The sequence below is a fragment of the Copidosoma floridanum genome, unplaced genomic scaffold (assembly GCF_036245765.1).
Source record: "Copidosoma floridanum isolate Cflo_tuat_1 unplaced genomic scaffold, Cflo_Japanese_pri ptg000035l, whole genome shotgun sequence".
Taxonomy (NCBI): domain Eukaryota; kingdom Metazoa; phylum Arthropoda; class Insecta; order Hymenoptera; family Encyrtidae; genus Copidosoma; species Copidosoma floridanum.
In genome coordinates this window covers 260762-281267 of record NW_028321912.1, presented here as the reverse complement: position 1 = coordinate 281267, position 20506 = coordinate 260762, and the positions used below count along the sequence as shown (strand labels likewise).

At 31.9% G+C, this 20506-nt stretch overlaps 1 protein-coding gene and 1 non-coding gene across 2 annotated transcripts in view; one reads left to right on the top strand and one right to left on the bottom strand.

Annotated features, from left to right (window-relative positions):
- Positions 1-20506, top strand: part of qin (tudor domain-containing protein qin) — a 264240-nt gene that overhangs the window by 46797 nt on the left and 196937 nt on the right. The window lies entirely within an intron of this gene.
- TRNAD-GUC (transfer RNA aspartic acid (anticodon GUC)) lies at positions 7822-7893 on the bottom strand. The gene has a single exon. It is a non-coding gene; the product is annotated as a tRNA-Asp (tRNA).

Sequence of the window (20506 nt, the reverse complement as noted above, 5' to 3'; positions counted from 1 at the left end):
CCCGCGCCCACACTACTCACAACACCCCAACAAAAAAGACATTATCCACACACGACGACCACTACGGACTCTTGCGGACTCGTGAAATAATAACAGTAGTTGCGCAGTACCCCCCCCCTTCTCGCCTCCAACCCATCCGCAGTAGTAACACACACGCGAGAGAGAGCAGCCGAGCGTCAGGTGAAAAGCGCGTTATAAGAGCATATCGCTGTCGCCTCGCATTTTTTACGGCCGGCCCGGAAAACTCCAGCCTTACGAATTCGAGAACGAACGGACGTACACCTTTTCACCTGTCTCTCCTCCTCCCCCCACTCTGGGCTTTATGACACGCGATATTCCTCGTCCGAAATTTGATGCCTTCTCAGGTGTCCAGTCCTTTTCACCCTCCCCCCCTTCTCCATGTTTTATTTCTCAGAATTTTTTCTCTGTAGGTACTGGCCGATGGTTGCAGATGCACCACGTATAGCCACGGAGACGGATATCTTTTTCACTTATTACGCGGATTACTTTTCGTTTTCTTTTTCGCTTCTCTTTTATCGTGGAGTCTTTCTTTTGAAGGAGCCACGCTCGTGTGAAAGGGATGATGCGAGGGAAACGAGCACAACGAGATTGTCGTCGTGATGGTAATTTTCGAGTTACATTATACCCCCTTGGGAAAATTTTTCTTTCCTCTCTTTTATTAATACCACGTATGGTGAAAGTATCTGTTATGAATACAATTACCTCCATGGATTTTCAATTATAATATTAAAGTTGACGAACCAAAAATGCTAGACATTTTGGTTTTTATCTAGCTATGGCTGTACACATACTATTCTAATTTTTAAGTACAATTTTTATTTTTCAAAACAGGTTTTTTTTATACATATGAAAATCGATACTTCAGACCATTATATATACAATTATGAAACAGCACCACTAAGTAATGAAACTCCTGTCTAAACATAACTATGATACATTAATTTTAAATTATTTGATTTTTTCGATCTATATATTAATGCCATGTTCACCTATTTCTCGTAGAAGTATAAATTATCAGCCCACGTTTGTGCCATAACATAGACTTGTCAAAAGATAGGTTATGTTTGATCTTGTCCCTAGTTATGAAGTTGGTCTATAACAAACTAATAGTAATTTTTTATTAAACAAAACAAACAATCAAGCTTTTCATTGCAAAGTTATAAAAATAAGTTTTAAATAGAACTAACATAATTTTTTGACGAATTTTACAAATATAAACATTTCTACGTTGCAAAAATAAGGACGTGTTCCATGAAAATGTAGATACTTTTAAGTTACTCACTGATGTTTTTGCGATACTATTACACGAGTGTTTATTTCCATGAGAAGCGTAGTTGTTCTCATTTACGTTTCTTTTTCACATGGCAGAGTTTAGCAAGAGACTCCTTGAGCGCCAATGAGATTGTCTCATTGCGTCATTCATACACAAGCTTGGATTCTTATTGTTACAAAAAAAACCTGGAATTTTCAATACACGCACAAAACGTGAAAAAAATTAGTACTGTAAGGTAAACCACTCGATAGCATCGATTAGTATTTGGATTTTCTTTATAAATTACTGAAAAAAAAAAATTATTTCAATTCTTCAAAATATATGAGAAAATCCACCAAAAATATCGTGATTTTGTCCCCTATTTTAATATAAAAAATTTTTGAAGGCACACCCTTAGAACCGGGCTTATTTTACTCGTAATGTCATGTACTACGAGGAAAAAATTTTTCACGCGAGTTTCAGTGAGAGTCACACTTTTTTTTCAAGATTTACACGTTGAAATTACATCTATTCATGTGATATCTATAAATGTAATTTTAACGTGTAAATCTCAAAAAAAAAAGGTGTCAACTTCACTGAAAACCGCGTTCAAAATTTTTTCCTCGTAGTACATGACATTACGAATAGAATAAGCATAGTTTCAATAGTGCGCCTTAAAGATTTTTTATTAATAAAATGGGACACAAAAACGAGATATTTTTAGTGGATTACTCGTATAACACTTAAATACACATAAATCTAGTTTTCTTTAGTCTAAAAAATGAAATCTGATTTTATTTTTACATGTGTCTCGGTGTGGCTAACAAATTTTACCTAGTTCCTCTATCATGAATTAAATATTAAAAAGAACTCTTTTTACAAAAATTGTTGTTTTTAGGCCACATGTTTCAGAAGTTTTACGATTTACTACGAGAAAAACCTTTATTGCTCATGTAAAAAAATCTAAAACAAGTAAAAAATGTATGTAAGGCACACATAATCTCTAATACCATATGTATTGTCGACTAATTGGTATCGTATTTCAATATACCGCTACCTTACCAAATTAATTCATCTTCATAACTAAATAAATAATTACTATTTTTAGAGATTGATGACTTATTTTATTTTTCATCGATAGAGAAAAATTCAAGCAACATTTTAAAATTAGTTTTCGTTTATTAAAACACACTAGTTCGTTGTTGATTGAAAATGAGGTTATTCATGAATTACTTATATCTCACTGTTAGGTATTTTACATCAACTTCATATTCGTGTGTAAAAAAAAATTTTTTTTAAAACCTGTGTATCGCAACACCGCGTGGATAAAAAAAAGTTCCTTTAAAATTCATCGGACGCAGGCGCTTTGTTTCCCGAGGGTTCAGTAAAGGCTTGTTTTTTCGAAAACAAGAGCCGCAACGTTTTTGGCCGTCGGCGCGAATCTGTAGCTGACGATCCAGGAAAGCCAACGCAGAGAGTCGTATTAATAACGAACGAGAGTGTGCACGCTCCGCTGGATAAAATCACCTCGCTTTTTTTTCAATACTCGCGCTTCTAGGACTCTTTACGTTCTCGGCTATTCTCTCCGTGCACGCAGTATTCACGCTTACTTTTTCTTCTTTTTTTTTTCACTTCTGCTTTTATACCTGTACGTGCGTATTTATATTTTATTTAGGCTTTACACGTCGGTTCGATCGTGGTAACGATGGGGGTTCACGCGTGACGAGTTTTGTTAGATCTGAGTTGAGTGTTTGGAAAAAATGGGTAAAAGAAAATGGTCAAGGAAACTTATCGAGAAAATCATCAATTGGTACGTGGATTGTTCGACACTGAATGAATTTCTATCAAATTGGTGATCTGATTAAGATGTGTTTTGTCTATTTAGCTACGGAACATCTGTAAGAATCATTTGAATGATTTTCGGGGACTGAATGGTCCCTCCGTTTAACGTACAATTAATTTAATTGAAAATTTAAAAAAAAAATCTGTATTTTTTATTTTATCATCAAATAAAAAAATTTTCCATTTTTTTCTCAGAATACAATTCATCGCTATTCTTGAAAACTCAGGTCCCGTCTTGTCGTCAAAAAATTATCACCCTAAACGTGACTCTGCTCACGCTAGTGCTCAATAATCCCGACGTTTTTGGGATTCTATCATATTTTCTTGTGGTTTTTTCTTCGCTGCAAACATCTCTGCCAACGATGAGGAGTTTGGAACAAGCACGTGACGTGAATTCAATTTACTTTCCAATTGCCATCATCGGCGCTAAGCGACGTGTGAGAGAAAGAGAAAATCTCCGGTTTTATTTGGAGAAAACGGCACGGTGAAAAGTCGATTTGCGCCCAAAAAATCAAGAGAGTTACTTTCAAACTCACCTGGTCCTCCTCTTCTTTTACGGCGCGAGTGATTCGAGTGTCTTTTTTTACGGTTTCTTGGGCGCTATGTTATTCTTACTTTCACGGTCGATTGCGAGGAAATAAATGTTTAATGCCGAGAGAAATTTTTACCTGTATGACGAACGAAAACGCTGGTACACGTATAAGTATCAATTTTGTCCCCGCTCCAAGTGAGATGTCACGTATACGCTGTTGCATTTATGTATTTTTAGCGCTGTAAAATGTCACTTTCTAGTGTCATTTAAGTGTCTGGAATTATCCGGACATGTGCATTTGTCCCCGAGAAGTTCTCTATTATTTGAAATTGCGACCTCGATACAATAGTTCTTATAAACAAGTATTACAATGGAGAAAATTATGTTTGATTGTACTTACTATTTTAATCATACAAAATTATACGTTTTGCAATGTAATTTTTTAAATCAAAAATTCAGAGAAAAATTCAGATTTATATATCTTGTACTTCCATAGATTGACTGTAGTAAAATTAAAACAAAAAATAATATCAACAATAATAATAATAATAATAATAATAATAATAATGATAATAATAATAATAATAGCAGTAATAATGTAACCTATGTAATGCAAGTCTTATTTAAAAATTTCACTATGACAAATTCATTGATAAAATCTTTTTTTGTTTCAGGTCAGTAATAATGGTTAACCTAATTTTTATATCGCTGAGCCATCTGGTAAGTTAATATGGAACAATACAATTCCACTACAACTTTTTTGAGCTATAAATTATAATGATGGTGCTAGCTGCAACTCGCCTATACTATTAGTATTGGCAAAAAGCAACTAGCCTATAAACTAATAATTCCATGCTCTACCGACTGAAGTACCCAAGCTAAGCCAAAAACTATCAGAACCATTAACTTCTACATACTCTACGAAGACTCTGAGTCTGAGTCCAGCTGTAGAACAAAACATCACACATACTAAATCCTTTTTCAGCCCTCGTTTCAGCCTTTATTATCTTTTATTAATTATCATTGTATGTTTAGAAATGTATTTAAGTTACAGCAAGCAGAATAATTCTATTAATAAATTTTATTACTTAAGTCGACCGTAGTTAAAAATTAGGTGGTATTCACAAGAGCTCTCAAAAATATAAAAATGTGGGTTAAAGTACTTTTTGTTTAGGTTAAAAAAAAAGTGTTAGTAAACAGAGCTGGTCGTATCATTGATATGCAATTTTATAAAATTCAGTGGTACAGAAAAAAAAAGTTTCCGATGAAAAGCATTGAAACACGTCGATCAATAATCAAACTTCAGCCAGTACGGAATCAAAGACGCTTTAGCCCGCGGTAACGTGTATATGCACATGATTAGCCGCGAGGCATACCATAACAACAACACAACGGTAGAAACCGAATAACAGATTAGTCGGGGGATTCTCTTGATAGATGCGCGAAGCGTTTTTTTTAAACGCCGGCCAAAAAAAAAGGCAACAGCTCAATGCAGTCGGATTTTACCATGTACGTTGTTTTATACTTTTTGGATTATAACCGGAATCAGAGGGGCATGGACATGGATTTGACATGCTCGGCCAGCTGCTGACGTTATAATTCCGGAGGTTCTGCTGTTGGCTCGTTGTACCTGTTATTTTGTTAGAAGTGCGAGTACGTATGAATGATTTCGTTGGTACGAATGATATCAAGTGCATCGGCTTATCTTTTGAAGAATACTTCGAGCAAAGCTTTGTAAATAACAGAAAAAACGTCATATTTTTTTGGTGAAAAAGTATTTGAACTCAACAATTTTTATTTTTTTAGTGTACAATTTTTCATTATATGTACTGTACAAAAGATTAATTTTTTTTTTTAAGTAAAGCACTTTTATTCTATGAGTAATTCATTAAAACTAATCACATGGTTTATTAAGAGCAGCAAATTCAAGTTTGAAATATTAAATGAAATGAATAAAGAAAACTTGTTTTGTTGGTTAAATAGGGATATACGGTGGAGTTTTCTAGTTTAAGATAGATGCATACTCTCAACTTATAGTTATAGTTTGTACTATGTCGTTGTTTGCGAGAAGAAAAATCAACACTTTAAGCAAAAGTCAAAGTTTATTTTGAATTCTATTGGTCGTAGTAAAAACAATAGTTGAAATAAGACGCCTCTGCCACAGTTTTCTTGAGTAAACCGAAACAATAAACGAAACGAAACGAACGACGGAAAAGAATGCTGACAAAACTTTCACGCATATTTAGTTTTGCATAACTACCAGCTTCGTGTGAGCGAGATCGGAGATTGTAATGCAGGAAAAGAGACGAGTTGCTGTTATGGTAAAGATTCCGCCAATAGTTCAAAATTTTCACAAGTGCACGTCGGAAATGATGCTATAAAAATGTGTTGTTACGTGCATTCGTGAATGTATTATTGTTCAAGATTGTTCTCATGTTCTGGTCGCTCATTTTTTTTTCCATGCCTGTAACATTACTTATTCAGTTAGTATTTTGACCAGATTTTTTTATTTTTCATACACAAAGTTTTTCTAAATTCGTGTGATAAAAATTGGGTTATCATTACATTTTGTATGTGTGTAAAGATTTTGATTATGTAAGGTAAAGTATTTAAAATATTTAATATACACAGGTCTCATGAAGTAGTTAAATGAATAACTGTGCGTTATTTTTTCGTTACCCATCTCCCTTGATATTAAAATTTTTCTTCATGGAAATCTTCAAAATCCATTATTTACTAATACCTGAGACAAATTTTACACATGTTAAAACGTGTTCAAGTAATTTAAAAATTGTTTGGTTAGCTATTATATCGTATTATATCTTAGCAGTAAATACAAATAAATGTCTAATAAAATCATTCTTAGTTTTGCACTTACTATGGCATCGTAGCCATTCTTGTAAGTCACGAGTAAAGTCAGTGGTAAAGAAAATGTTGGTATGTTATAATTTTGTTAAGATTTACATGATACTATTAATGAATGAAGTTATAAGGTGAGATAAAACTATTGATTTTATTTTCATCGTTAATTAAATATTTTCAAGCTATGTTATCATTATGCTACAGATCTGTTATGGTTTATTTATTGATATTGGTCATTTGTTGTTTTACGAAAGTAAAGAGATAGTTAACGTGTTTGTGTTATTTACAAATTTGAATTCAAAGCACTTGCGTTATTGTTATATTTTTATTTATTCTCGCTGCTTATACATAGCAATTTTTTTAAATAATATAATTACTGCATTACCTTTATATTACAATGAGTACAGAGCGAATACATTGCATCAAGAAGTAGCCTGTTATGGGTAGATGGTAACCGATGTTCTGGATATCAATTATTATTCAAGGCCAAAAAACTTGGATTTTTTCAGGGGTAATGAATAAACGAAAAAGACTAAACTATCTTTTGTTTAGTTTTCTCGAGAGTTTTCTGTAATCTTTAAACTACTTCAATTAAGAACATTTAGTATCGTAACTAGAAGAATTTCTATTTTTGTAACCACATACCAAAAAATTAAAACCAATCCTAGAATACTTTTTTGCGTACAACCCTTAGTATGACAAGGATGCAACCATCACAAAAAAATCAAACAACGTTAATCTCGCTTGTGTTGGAAGAATTCCGAATTAAATATGTACTGCTGAAAAATTAAAAGGTACCCCTCAAATTTTCTATTTGCCGCAATTTTTTTTTTACTTAGAAGAAATTTTTTTATGTACCAAAAAAAATGTAACCTAAAAATAATGTTACTGTGAATAATTTTGTACCTAAAAATGAGAATAATTTGAAAGTCTTTCATTAACGTTAGTATCTTTGTTTATAAACAGACGATTTCAATATTTTTTTTTTTTAATCTTTGTTTTTGAATGACCCATGTGTGGTTAAAATTTTGTTCAAATTGTAAATGCCGTTTTAAATGTATTTAATGATACGTGCGATTTTTAAAGACAATTTCTTTCTCTTCTAGGTTGAATACTTGACTTTTATTCCTTTATTATAAAAAAACAGCGCCCAAAAAATTCAGACACGTTCTAAATATCATATAAATAAATAAATTTGTTTTACAACTTATGGATATAAAACCCTAGTTTGAGGGAACCTTCATATGTAATATTTTACAAATTGATAAAGTGGAAAAAATTGGATAAATGTTGAAAAAAAAAAAAGCAAAATCTCTCCAGCGGGGAATCGAACCCCGGTCTCCCGCGTGACAGGCGGGGATACTGACCACTATACTACTGAAGATCTTGGGAGCGGTGCTGTATATGCCTCTCTATAGGGAGAGCACCGAAGACAGCAGTAAGTAGGTACTGAAGAATATAGTATAAGACGTTCAAAATCGTTTTTATCTCATCACGACGGAAAAATTGATAATGCAGCTACATATTCTGTTATGCTTTATATGTTTTGACTAATGTCAAGTTTCGGATACATTTGCTAGTAATAATACTGCACTTCCTTTCTATTAAGTCTGTCTTTGTTTCATAAAGTTCTATATACCACTCCTACCGTAGTATCGCAAAGATATTGCAATATTATGAGGATTCTCGGATAAATCATCAGATGTAACGCTATAAACGTAGAGTAAGTCATAATAGTTTGTTCGTACACGCTCGTACTGCGCATAAGCACAGCGTTAGTATCCTTGTACTGTTAACTGCTTGCTCATGTACGAAAAAGTTGAATTTGTGTGCTCATGTGAGTGTGGTAGAAACCTATAAAGTAGAATAAGATACAGATGTCGTCGAAGCATACGAGCAAAGCAAGGAAATGGAGAAAATAGAATGGTGAGAGTGTTTCCAAGAGACAACAGAAAAGTGAAGTAGTTGTTAGAGTAGTTGAAGTAGTAGTTGTTAGAACATATACGACGATAATATTGTCATTGTTGTCGTATACGACATATAAGCATTTTGTCAGCAATACTATTTTAATACAATTAATATCCAAACAGTAATACTATAGGTTCAACAAAAAAAAGAGATTCAAGCATGACCATCAATAACGTAAATAATTGCAATTCTTCAAACTATTTATTTCTTCTCTTTAAGTCTAATATTTTTCTTCCTATAGTTCTCATAACATTAAATATTAAATTTTAACAAACAACTTTTTTAACTGACGAGAAGCGTTTTTTGAATTTACTCAGTTTATGTTTAGTGAATAAAAGTTTATTTAAAAAATGATTTAATCACAATACTAAAATAAATCTTCAAAAAATGTTCGACACAAAGTTTAATGTTCATACCAAAATGAGGTAACTTTCCTTGTGCTTGTATGCATAAATGTAAAGTACACCAGTTTTTCTTGCATTTGTTCTCGCAGCGCGCTTGGATTGTTTTGCGAAATCAAAATTGACGCATCGAGCCTTACGAAAGACAACAAATCAAGGGCGTGAATGTACTTGAGACATGAGAAACGAGTTGACGTGACTTATATTTCTAAAGAGAACGCGTTATTACCTGCAGTTGTAGCTTTTTTTCTGTACGTTTTTTTGATCGAATGTATTGGTATTCTTTATTGCCTATTCTTACTATAATTTTTACAATTCAACAAGTAAATGATTTTATTTGATATTTATAAAAAAAAAAAAAAAAAAAAAATTATGGACATAAATGTTATAAATAACAGTAGTACGATTTTCATAAAATTATATAACAGAAAAAAATTTTTTCTGTTACATTTACAAAACATTTTCTACATCATCACAATTTTATATTTGTTTGTATTATTTTTCTTTATAATAAGTGAGTGTAAACATTCTAAAAAACTCGATATGCGTTAACGAGTACATTATTAAACTATAGTGTCAGCCCTTAAAGGTAACGCGTTTTTGCTAAATTATTGTAATAAAAGTTACCAAGTTAAAATTAAACATTGATAAATTGAAAAAAAAAATTCTTAACCTTCAACGCTATATTTTTTTAGGCCTATTAAATAAATTTACTCACCTACACTAATAAATAATATTTTTCTTTCAATAGTTCTCATAAAATTTCTAAAATTTTAACAAACAACTTTTTTAACTAACGAGAAGCGTTTTTTGAATTTACTTAGTTTATGTTTAGTGAATAAAAGCTTATTTAAAAAATGATTTGTTCATAATTCTAAAATAAATCTTGAAAAACGTTTGACACAAAGTTTAATGTTGATACCAAAATAAAGTAAGACAGTTTTTCACATCGTTCCAGTTGCTTGGTATGACTAATGATGTAGGGACAGATAGCTTTACTATCGAAAGTCTTTGGAAAATTTCCAGGAAAATATAATACAAAATATAGAAAACTATTAAAAGTAAATTCGACATCAATCAATTGGTAGAGGTATTTTTTTTAACGATAAAAAAAGTATTAATGTAGTGGCTTATGTCTAAAAATCGAGGTTGAAATTTAATGAATTTTTGGATGAGTCGAAGCGAGGTTTTAAATATTCGTCTAAAAGTTGACATATTTTTTATTAAAAGTCTGCGTTTGATCCATCAATATTTTGTCTTTTCGTTCGGTACGCTTGTCTATTTATTTTCATCAGTCATTCGCCATATAGTTTTTGCCTACTAGCTCTACCACGGATGATAGCACAACTCATGACCTTCAGATAATTTTTTCCTAGTCAACAGTACCGCGTACAAGGTTGTCTCTTATTTTCGAGGCTAATAAAATAAAGCTCAATCCGCCTTAGATCCGGTGCGGTTGTGGCAGGCCACCATTAAAAGCTGTTTATGTACTTTTTGCTGCAACCGAGAGTTGCCATTCGTTCTATATATTGATTCCGTTTGAACGCCCGACTCAGCTAGAGCCGAGATACCAAATTGTATTACCGAGTTATAACCGCAGCCGCTGACAATGTTCAAGTTACAAGTTCCGCGGCCAACCGCACGGGTGCCCTAGGAAGTTAGCCGCTACTGACTTTCTTGCAGCTTTACTCGCACGCTGCCCCCCCCCCCCTCACACACACCGCCTCTATCCCTCTTCTTACTCTGGATAACTTATGGCTAAGATCTTGTATCTATCCATAGGCTATATTCACTCTCACGTGGAAGGTCTTAATGAGTTCTGGTTTCAAAATAATTTTATACATTTGTAAAATGGTAGTGTAAATGCTGAGAACAGAAATAATAATTCCTATTTTAAAAGATTGATTGTTACGTGACTGAAGCCTCTTTATTCGTTGTGTGATTAGTTGAAACAGGTTGATTAATGCTACTTGATTTATTGTTACTCTGAAAAAATATTTATACAAACAACTTCATTTGATTTATGTTAAAATAAAATAAAATTACACGTAATATTTTATTATATAATGTAATAATTAATAATGCATATGACAATATGCATTGGGAGAAAAAAATAAAAAATGTAGAGAAGTTCCAGCAAAAATTACCATTCTGCACAGTAAATCGGATGCAAGCTGACGAAAAAGAAGAAAAAAAATTTTAATATTAAATATTACAGTTTGAACAGTAAAAATTATGGTTTGAACAGTTAAAACAGTAAAAATTACTGTGCTGGAACAGTAAACCTCAAAAGAATTGGTTAATAAATTTTACTTTTTTACATGAAAATTTATACTGCTCTAACCACAATATTATTTTTCAAACCATAATTTCAACTGTAAAAACTATAATTTCTTAAAAAATAAGCTGTAAAAAATAATAACTTTTTTTTGCCAACTTGCATTTAAATTACTGTGCAGAATGGTAATTTTTGCTCGATTTTCTCTATCATTTTTATTATTTTTCTCTCTCAGTGTGGTGGCATTCAAACTGAAAATCGTCTTTAAAAAACGATTTGTGTCATTAGTGGTAACATAAATGTTACAAGAGTAAGATTTAAATGTATGTATATACATTTAGGAAGACCAAAAATGGACGAAATGGTTTGCTCCTTTTGCAGTGTGGTATGCTTATTGAGTAATATTACAATGGGTATAAAAGTAGTCAGAATAAGTCAACGTAATTAGTCATTTTTTAAATTTGTATTATTTTTAATCATAGCTTAAGAAAATTAAATATTATAATAAGCGGACACATAAATAAAAAGTTGATTTTTATTTTACAAATAAAGTTTGTTCACGAAGCACTAATATTTAGATTTCATGAGATTTCAGATCTATTATTATGTCTTAGCTTATGCACATTTTAAATCATTTTAATAATTTCAATTTACTTAAAATTGGTTTCGTTAGGAAGAAAGTAGTCCAAATTGACTCAATAGTCCTCGGTATCTATGACTAATAAATAGCGCTTCCCCCAACGTTGCCTTACGAGCGCTAAATTTAACTAGCCCTTCTGTACACTGACTTGCCGTAAAGCGATTGTAAAAGTGACGCTTACGTCTAAAAAGTACAGTTTCCGTTCGAGGCATCGGTAGGAAGCTTGTTATTTTTCTAATTTGCAGCTTGCACTTCTTTTTGAATGAGCGATTCGCACCCAAGCGAAATAGCGTAACGCGTAAAAACGAGCTCGTGAAGAGGACAAAAGGGAAGAGGCTCGGATTCGTCCGTGTGCAGCTCGTTTTCAGCTGTTAAAACTTTCTACCCCGTTGTAAATTAAACAAGGAAGTTCTCAGCGCACGCACGCGCTTCGGCATTGCAACTACTGTTATTTTATGACTCTTTCGTCTTTTTTAGAGTGGTTTCTATCGCCTGTAGAGTCTCTCAATGGGCAGGTCGTTCGGTTAGTGTCGAACGAGGCTTCTACTTATAATTTATTATTTTTGTCGCGACAAAGGTTTTTTTCCTTTCTACCAACAAAATATAGTTGTTGGTGGTAACAGTGTTGAATAATCATATTTATAATTCATTTGTTGTTTATTCTTTCATAAAATTATCACTGCTGTCGCGTAATTTCAGAAGTGAATTTAACTTTAATATTAAATTAAATTTTCTTAGTATATGTGCAGATGAAAATCCTGACACATCAAATAACAAATTGCTCATTTGACAATATTGATTTGTTGTTTTTATTCGACTTTTCATACACTTAAGTACTTAATAATAAAAAATAAAAATAAATCATTTTTAAGAATCAGATTTTGTAGATGTATTAAATAAGTAAATGTAAAAAACAGTTTTGTAAAAACGTTATGGTTTTGATAGCCCACACATTTTTTCTATTGTATCATTATTGGTAAATGCAGTATTGCAGTATTTCCTTAACGAAAAGTTAACCAAAAACAATCTAAAACTAAGAATGGGGTTGAAAAATAACAAAGAAACCACGAAAATTAAAGAAAGATTTCAATATTGAATGTAACTTGATAGTCCCATCATTTTATGCAAATAAAAAGCACAGGACGCTTGATTTCCCTAGGTGTTACTCGCTTGCTTGACTACGCAGTCCATAGAACACATGTCCTCTGTCTCAACGGCCAGCGGTTCGTTCTTAAAATTCTCGTCAAACTACGATGGAAGCTCTTCTTTTCTTAACCAGTGTCAGTTATTTTTGTACAGCATTTTTGTTCGAACAAACATGTAAAAATCATGGTGTAATAAATCATGCCTGTTTCAATCAAAATTCTAAGCTTGCAATCATCAAAAAATAAACTCTATTTGATAAATGTTTCGATTGTAGACAGGACAATACAAGGGATTGCCTAAGTATCATTGCATCTATATTTTTTCTTTACAAAAATCAAAAAGTGACTTCTATAAATTTATAGTATCCAAGAGCCAATATGTATCATAATTACTAGGTATCAGTTGCAAAAAGTGATTTTTCTCGAGACACTAGAAATTTTCGTAGCACTGATGCTGTCAACTGCACTGGCAACATTTATTTATTTATTTTTTTTTTTTTAGAATCATATGACAACAATTACGAAATTCCAAGAAAAGGTGTGTCGTTTGTAAACTATTTTATTTAATTATCTTTCTATAGCCTAAATGTAAAGAACACCAGTTTTTCTTGCATTTGTTCTCGCAGGGCGCTTGGATTGTTTTGCGAAATCAAAATTGACGCATCGAGCCTTACGAATGACAAACCAAGGGCGTGAACGTACTTGAGACATGAGAAACGAGTTGACGTGACTTATATTGCCAAAGAGAACGCGTTATTACCTGCAGTTGTAGCTTTTTTTCTATACATTTTTTTGATCTAATGTGATTGCATTATTTATTGCCTATTCTTACTATAATTTTTACAATTTAACAAGTAAATATTTTTATTTTAAATTAAAAAAAAAAAAAAAATGCACATAAATGTTATGAATAGTAACATGTTATGAATAGAAACGTACAGTAGTACGATTTTCATAAAATTATATGATATAAAAAAATTTTTATTAATTTTTTTCAAAATTTATTTTTAAGGAATTTATTTTCAAAGATGTCATTTATTTCCATTTTCTACATCATCACAATTTTATGTTTATTTGCATTATTTTTTTTATAATGAGTGAGTATGAACTCGACATGCATTAACGAATGCATTATCTTAAACTGTTACGTCAAGCCCTAAAAATAACGCGTTTTTGCGAAATTATCGTAATAAAAGTTATCCAGTTAAAATTAAAAATTGTTGAATTGAAAAAAAACTTGTTAACCTTTAACGCTATCTTTTTAGGCCTATTAACTAAATTTACTCACCTGCAGTAATCAAAAATACAAGAATCACAAAACGTGTTGCTGGCATTTTGTATGATGATTCTTTATTATTTTTCTTCAATGTAGAATACTTCAGTTGACTGTTTCTTTAGATTAATTATGAATACAATTTATACTTCAATCAAATATTTTATCCGTAACGAGTTCATGAAATTTTTTTGGTCATTTTAATTTTTAGGTATTAAGACGTCATTTTCGTTTTATTTATTGATTTGAAATTTAATTTTTATTTTAGCACAAAGCATGTATTTAATTTTCAAATAGTTTTAGTTATCTTAAGAAACTTTTATTGATTTTTAAAATATATTAAAAACCCCAAACACTAAAATTTTATTTATCTCTTGAAGTTTTATATCTGACTTTTTTTTAAAGTAACCGCTTTCTTAACGTTTGGTTTTATTGAATTTTCAGTGACGTTGTAAGAAAGAAAAAAAATTTTTTCTTGATCATCAAAGAAATTTAAAAAATTATCAATCACGACCAATAAACAATCACATACACTCTGTTTCGTGAAAACAGTGCACATCAGATCACAAAACTTAACCTAAAAAAAATTAACCATTCAAGGTTATCAGTGCAAGCAACGATAGACCAATATTTCCTCGCGTATCCGGTGATGGATTGAAAACCGACGACGTCCACGTGTAAACTGAAGCAAACTCAGTTGCACCAAGTAACCCACAACACAACACAAGAGAGAGCATAAAAAGGGGGGAAAGGAAGGAGGGACTCCTTTTTGCATCTTTCGAAGCAGCTCCTGCTTCTGGCCTCGTTAAAGGGTGGGGAGAAGCGGGAAAGGACGCGTGTGCATGTGTCGTGCCCGGTAGCGCGGGGCCTTCTCTCCTCCCACTACCTGCGGGCGCCGCCACCTCCCCTTTGAGAAAGAGGCCTACTCGCTGCACCGTACTTAGACTCTCGCTTTCCAGTGTACGAACTTATGAACTGAAAGAGCCGGAAGTCGCACGTGATGTGCATAATTTGTATTAATTTTTTTTTTTCCTTTTTTTTCTTTTCACTTGCGATGACGAATCGAGCCGCTGTAAATTCTTGTTTTGTTGCACTTTTGGCCTTTTACCGGGACCATCATGTTATGCACTCTTTACGTAATCCTTCGTGATTATTTTTCTTTATGGTCTTCTATCCTTTACCTCTCGCTTTACCTCGTCCTTAACGATGGCACAATTCAAGTGGATTCGCCCATTTCCAATTTTAAATCAGTTGAATGTTTGAGTGAAACCTAGCCTTCGGGGCTGCAGTTAACTGTACCATTGATTTTCGGTGACGTTTAATTATTTTCTACCAATCTTAGTATCTTACTTGCTAATCTTAATAGGGTAGTTGCATATATTTATCTTGAATGTATTTTCCGAGTACTAGACCAATATTAGTCAGTTCCAATAAATAGTGTCCTGTTACTATGTAAAACAAACATTTTTTTTGGTTTATTAGTGGGAAAAAAATTTGGCTGCAAATTGAAACATTTTTTCATTGATCATTACATAGTTGTTTTTGACAACGGGACATGAACTATTGTGTGGATTTCATAAATAAAGAACTTCAGCTTAACGTATTAATCAAGTTAGTAATCATTTTTCAAAGAATTTATTTTAAGTTTTTAAAATAATTTGTTACGTGTAGGAGACAGCTAACTTTTATGATGTGTGTACCCGATTTTTCGATGACAATCTTTTTTTTTTTTTTTTTTTTTTTTTTCTTCTTTTAATATCATGTAAACTGCATTAAATTACACAAATAGTATAGTAGTTAAATTACTTGGAAACTCTTCATTCTGGAATAACGTGAAATTTTTAAAACACGACGATTTAAAAAAGTTAGGCTGCTAATGAGTAGTGTTTTAAAAAAAATAATAAAAATAAAAAGCGAGCTTCACACGTAAAACGATGTCGAAACGCAGGAGCAATAGCAGCAGCTACGGAGAGAGGAAAAAAGTAGGAAAAACGCTGGGAGAGTCGCAGTTTCGCCACCACTGCACGCATACTCACTTTTTTTCTTCTCTTTCCCTCTCTCTTCTCGCACGCGCTTCTTTTGCTAACACAATGCGACTATCTCAAGGGCTTATCTCTGTTGAAAGGGTCTCTCTCTCTCTCTCTCTCTCTCTCTCTCCCTCTTGTTTTTTTCAACATTTCCACATATATCGTCTGTTAAAAAAACGTGTTTCTGTATCGTGATCACTACTGAAATAAATATAATTCATTTTTCCATGTCCAGTATTTTTTTTCATGAGTCAGTATCAATCACTTTTGACTCTTTGCTTACGTTTTGTTGATATACTACGAAAGGAGCGCCACCACCAGGCTGTTTAGCCCTTCATTTTTATCACCTACTAAACTTATATGAAATCTACGTTAAAACATACAGATGGCTCTTCAAAACGTACAAATGACATCATTTTTTTAATTTGCATCGGTAGTAAATTATTACATTACTTAATCATGCATATGTTTGTGAATAATATAATTGCAACTAAATGGATAAATTTTTAATTTAATTTTTTCTGAATATTAGTCTTATTTAACTCCTAACTATTCTAGCCATCATGTAAAAAATTTTTTTTAATTTCTCACTTATTTGCTATCATATATATTCCAAAAACGTCACTTTAAACATATTTATCACTCAAAAATCTCACCGAAACGCTATAAATCACTACCTCGTAGAAAATTCCTTTATTTATTTCTAGAATTACTATTATTATTCTGATTGTTCAATATTTCTTTACAAAACTGTGATCCTAGTAAAATAACGATGAGTGTAGTTGGGAGTTATTTATTGGGTCATTTGTCAGCATTCTTGTCTACTTTTACTTCGCATTTTTTTTCTTTCAATGCATACCGCATCCTATTGTTTCCTCGGTGCTTTTGGATTGTGAATACTTCTCTCATCAAGCTGGTTAAAAATGGCTCGGCTGTACGTGAACGAATATTCGTCGGTAGTAATTAAAGTGATGTGCGACTGCTATTTGATATTGATATCCGATACGTGAATGTACTCGCGTTAATTACGCTTTTATTTCGCAAAAAAAGGGTTAAATTTGATATTACAGAGTGGAACAAAAATTTCATAGAATTTTCCGAGTCGTCTTTTCATACATGAAAATCGAGTCAACAGTTTGGACCGATATTCACTAGTAATTTGAAACTCGTGGAATATTAAATCTCATATCTTGTTAGTAAACGATATTATTAAAGGAAACAAATTTTGTGATTCTATGTTCTATTTCGAATTAGAAATTTTAGTAATCATAATATACTACTCAGTAGCTGTATCGAGAGAGGCACGAGGGGTATCGGTGTTGATAATAAACCACTTTTTAAATTTGATATTTTGATGACAGAAGTTTTCATACGATTTATATAAGGCTGTGGTTAAATCTTCAGAAAAAATAAAAATCTCGTACTTTTTTGCTCTGTACCGACAATTATTAACAAAAATAATTTGATAAACAATACTTTTTTGTTGAACATTTAATGATTAATTTTTAAAAATGCATCTCAACACTTGTTAAAATAATTTAATCTTTTTAACATATAGTGCTACCAACTACATGGCAATAATAAAAAATATCTTCAAAAATAAATGTTTAATTTATTATTATTATATAATATATTTTTAAATCCGATGTATATCAAGCGTATTACATGCTTGACTCGTGCATGCAGTCTACGTACGCTTTTCTCTTTCAATGTACATCATCTCTCACTCAACGGTAGGGGAACTCACGTTCAGCCTACTTGCTTGCTTCACTCGTTAGCAGACGCATACTCGCAAGAAGTCGAGTACATTACTCTCTTCTGACGCCACTCATATGCGATAGAGAGCCGTACATTTTCATAAAACTTTTTTCTTATTTTTTCATGTAATACGTCCACACCTTCGTGAAACTACCTAGAAATACCTGCAAAAGAGATGCACTGTCATTTTACTAGTGCACCATTGCCAGCAATAGAAGTCTGCTTGCGTAAATAGGAAAATTATTGTATTGATTCATTTATTATTCTTGTGCTAAGCCACGACTATAGGACTGATTGATCCATAATAAGCAGACAATTAACTGAATTTTTAACTAAATTCTTATTTAAACTGTTGACGTATTGCAAGTTATATAATATGGTCAGAAAGTACCAACTCACATAAAATACCACGTTAAAAATTGAAATATTAAAATATGAATCTCTTACTCCTCGAACCATATCGAAACTTGATACTAAAACTGGAGTATTTGTACACATTGATCTTCTAATTCTTATTATCCACCAATTCCTTAAAATATTTTAATATCTAATTGACACAGACACTAAGTTTTTTCATTAAATACTACATTTCTAATTCTGGTAACTTCAAAGCAGCTTTTATTCGAGACACGAGCGTAAGGTTGAGTCGGTGGGCACGTGCCGCGTAAGCAGCTAATGTTCCTCATTGAACAATCAAAGATTCGAGTAGAAGCCTATCCCAGAAATGCCAGACCATACATCTCTTTTTTTTCCAGCGTAATGACAGACCAGTCGTGTTATTCGCAATGCAAAATCCCCCTAATTACCCTTCACGTGTACGCTACGGTGTAGTGTAACGTCTGAGTTGCGGCTCAGAAGGAAAACCTATCGATTACCTCGTGTCAGTCAAACTTGATGAGAATCGATTTCCCCACGCTTTTGCAGTGTGCATTTATTCGTTCGTTTGAAGAAGCTGTTGGGTTCGCTTGCAAATAGATTTACTCTCGGAATTTCGGGCTAATGGTATGAAGAGATCAAAATTTTTTTTTTAAAAAAAAGCATATCTAAAATCATGCCTAGAATCCTAAAAAAGTTACGTACTAAATTATCGTATCGTAATATCAAAATGATTGCAAATATATTTGAAAGACCGCGTAAGATGTATAAACATTTTAATATTTGTATTTAAATCAAAGTCATATTGATATAAAAACCATATATTTTATTAGTTGAATAATTTTTGTAGACTGTGGAAAGTAAAATTAATTTAAATACTTTTAAATCTACTGAAATTCCTGTCTTTTAAATAATTTGTAGGTTATAAATAAAAATTTTTAAAAACGATGGAAATAATTACCATCTTCCGTTAAATTAAGAGTATTTTATTGATTTCAAATCCGATAACTACTTGATAAAGATAGAAAAAATTTGTACTTAAAGGCCTTATTGTTTTTGTTACTTCAAAACATGTTGACTACATTAACGTATATAATGTTGAACATTTTTTATTTTACTGGTAATTTAATAATTATTTAGTTTAAATCATATTTAGTTTAATTTAAAACTTATCAACTACGGTATCTAGCATAATTTTAAATGTGTTACTTTTTTGAAATACTTCAATTCAATTTATTTTTAATAGTATTTGATCAAAAATGCTTTTTAACTTAAATAATTATGATCCTTTTTGAATAATGCTTAATATTTAATATTCCTACTTTTGTTGATTGAAGTAAAATTTAATAAAATTTAACTTTTATTTCATGTATAAACATTGTATTCTTTTATGGGTTCAAAATTTTTTGACAGCATTAATGTGGTGAAATAAAATATTTATACTTCTGTTGAAAATTGTTTGTTTACAATAAAAAACAGTTATTTTTAATATTAAATATATTGATGGTAATATTTTTACGACAAATTTTTGGACTAACTGTGCGATTCCATTAATAGTTATGGAAGATATTTTTTGATAAATTGTGAATTCTACTTCCAAAATAATTTACTCTTTACTGTGAATTATAAAGTGCTGATTTATCAAATATAAATTTTTAAGACTGTATATTACACAACACACAACTTTTTTACATTACTGCAACCAACGAAATCAATTTCAGATCACGTTTCCAAGCCACACAGTTTATCAAGAAAAAAAATACATCCATTCGATTCGATTCGGATCGACAGTACGAACAAGGCAAAAAACTTTCACGCGACATTTTCATCTTATTTATAGAGCATTTGAATTTCACACTTTGAAATACACAACCCATATTTATCTCTTCTCGACCGTAGATACACAATTTCTAGCTTCCAACACACCTTGAGAGCGCAGACGTATCACTTGCCAAATCTCTAAGCTTCCAGCAATGTTGGTTAGCGTATCATCAATTCGCTAGGTTCTCACGATTACGTACAGGCATATTCAAAGAGGAAAAAAAAAGAGTGAGAAACAACCAACAAGAGGGATGCCATCTCTTTCCCGATCTTCTTGCATATGCAGAACAACGTAATCGCAGGAGCTGGGC